This window comes from Lycium barbarum, chromosome 10, assembly GCF_019175385.1.
Source record: "Lycium barbarum isolate Lr01 chromosome 10, ASM1917538v2, whole genome shotgun sequence".
NCBI classification, from domain to species: Eukaryota; Viridiplantae; Streptophyta; class Magnoliopsida; order Solanales; family Solanaceae; genus Lycium; species Lycium barbarum.
The window spans coordinates 34,612,967-34,615,044 of record NC_083346.1 but is presented as its reverse complement, the minus strand read 5'-3'; the positions used below and the strand labels follow the sequence as shown (position 1 = coordinate 34,615,044).

The following is a 2,078-nucleotide window of genomic DNA, read 5'->3' as shown; positions in this document are numbered from 1 at the left end:
TTTATATACAATACCCCCACCCCCACCCCCCCCCCCCCCCACCCCAAGACCATTGTCACCTTCCACTTAGAGATTTACAGTTTATTTTTCTTTCCACTTAGAACATGTCAATTAAGCTTGTGCACAATACCATTTTCCTGTGCACATATTAATTTTCACATCACACACTTATTACTTAATTTTGTACAGTAATCAGATATCTTTCCAGTCTCTTCTTTGACTTAAGTTAGGCAGAGTCCGCTCAGCTACCATCTTCTGCCGCGTAGGATCCCTTTGATTAAAGATCTTACCAGCGGGATTCAGAGTATGAATTTATAAACATTTTCCTTAATTTCTAAGCTCCACAAAACTCCCCCCATAGTCGGCCGATCTGCACACTATCCAGCCAAGCATTTCTCTGTAGTGCTAACGAACAACTCATCCAGGATTCCCCTACTTTCCCCCGTGGAATCCTTTGATCAACAATTTCTTATAGCTCTCTTGTCATTATACATCTTGCCACCCATTCGACCAAGTTTTCCTATGACTCTAACGCATAATCCTAAGGTTAAAACGAAATCCAATAATGAATCTGGAAATAATTTTCTATGACAAAAGAAGCAAACCTGTAGGTGGCTCAATGAAGAAGAACATCTTTCTGGTTCATTACTCTTTTTCTGACGCTGTTATTGACACAAGCCTAAAATTCCCATTACTTGGAACTCTTATCGAGTTCTTATACTTAACTTCCAGTAACTAAAACAACTTCTAATGTGAAAAATACCTTTAGTTGGATCTGTTACTACTAAGTTCAAGTGGAAGGGTGTACTATAATTGAGACCAAAAGTTAGACTTTAAGGGCAATTATAACAATTCCTGGTAGTTAAAATAGATGATCGAAGCAATGCCCAACAGTTAATATTGGCACCTAAAACCATTCTAATTGATAGATCAATCACTCATGAACTTGCATATATGTAGTTAATATCAGCCCTGTCTGAAGTTTTCCTGGTAGCTTTAACTCGCAATATGTCTTGCCGGTCTTGGCCACCCATTCAACCACGTTTACCAATGACTCCAATGCCCAATCCTAAGGTTAAAAAGAAACCACATAATGAAGTTGGGAATATTTTTCTATGATAAAAGCATCAAACCTGTAGGTGGCTCAATGAAGAAAAACATCTTTCCGGTTCATTACTCTTTGTCTGACACTATTAATTTTCACATCACATACTTCTTGCTAAATTTTCTTCAACTACCTGACATCTTCCCATTCTCTTGTACGGCTTTCTTAGGTGGATACTGCTCAGTTACCATCTTCAACGGCACAGGATTCCTGCAATGTATGCCCAAACAGCAGATCCCGCACAACAATTTCCGCCAAAGAAGTGTCCAGGTAAATTCCCCTATTTTCTTTAGTAACTTTACTACTTTGTTGTTTATCCCAATTTAAATCCCCTTTATCTTTTCATATAGTTATTGTTCTACCTCGAAGCCCCATAGACCTGATGTGCCCGACCATCTCACAATTGCGGATTCAATATCTGAGAAAAAAATGGGAACAACTGAGAGACCAACTTTATGGAGGAGTTCTCAATCATCCCACAAACACAGAATGACTCCGCATATATTTGTTACTGTATTAATTAAAAATTATAATATTACATGTATTATCTCTTCTGATGACCAGAACAAAATTCAACTATAGCTATTATGGGAGTTATAAAGCTGGAAGCGAACAAGCTAAATATCCTCAAGGTAGCAACAATCAGGACACAAAGTAGCAGTATATTGAGGAAATGAAAACCCCTGCTATTTTTACATTTATTTTCATCATTTCGTAATATTATTTAAAACTCCAATTACATTTGTGGCATTTGATATATAGTTTATGAGACAACAATATCTACAAGGCTCCCGCAGCGAAGATATCAAATTAATCATTTCTACAGCCTGTTACTTATTTAGTTGGATTTCCCACCAATTAATGTATGAATAAAGATGATCTAATAAAGGTAACTCGGTTGTCTTTATGTATTTTACGTATCAATATTTGTCGTCTTGGTTTCTACAATAGATCATTATGCATTAATACCAAA

At 36.8% G+C, this 2,078-nt stretch overlaps 1 long non-coding RNA gene across 1 annotated transcript; it reads left to right on the top strand.

Moving 5' to 3' along the window:
• Window positions 1-422: 422 nt before the first annotated feature.
• Window positions 423-2,078, top strand: LOC132614844 (uncharacterized). The gene is made up of 2 exons (XR_009572462.1): window positions 423-1,375; window positions 1,456-2,078. It is a non-coding gene; the product is annotated as an uncharacterized LOC132614844 (long non-coding RNA).